Source organism: Mizuhopecten yessoensis, unplaced genomic scaffold, assembly GCF_002113885.1.
Source record: "Mizuhopecten yessoensis strain PY_sf001 unplaced genomic scaffold, ASM211388v2 scaffold8123, whole genome shotgun sequence".
NCBI classification, from domain to species: Eukaryota; Metazoa; Mollusca; class Bivalvia; order Pectinida; family Pectinidae; genus Mizuhopecten; species Mizuhopecten yessoensis.
Window position 1 is genome coordinate 1 of NW_018407390.1, and position 487 is coordinate 487.

Sequence of the window (487 nt, forward strand, 5' to 3'; positions counted from 1 at the left end):
TGAGGGAGTTTCATTACCTTAATGTTTGACCAGTGTGAGGGAGTGACATTACCATAATGTTTGACCATTATGAGGGAATGTCATTACCTTAATGTTTGACCATTGTGAGGGAGTGACATCACCTTTATGTTTGATCATTATGAGGGAGTGTCATTACCTTTATATTTGATCATTGTGAGGGAGTGTCATTACCTTAATGTTTGATCAGTGTGAGGGAGTGTCATTACTTAAATGTTTGATCAGTGTGAGGGNTTAATGTTTGACCATTGTGAGGGAGTGTCATTACCTTAATGTTTGACCAGTGTGAATGAGTGTCATTACTTTAATGTTTGACCATTGTGAGAGAGTGTCATTACCTTAATGTTTGACCATTGTGAGGGAGTGTCATTACCTTAATGTTTGACCATTGTGAGGGAGTGTCATTACTTAAATGTTTGACCATTGTGAGGGATTGTCATTACCTTAATGTTTGACCATTGTGAGGGAG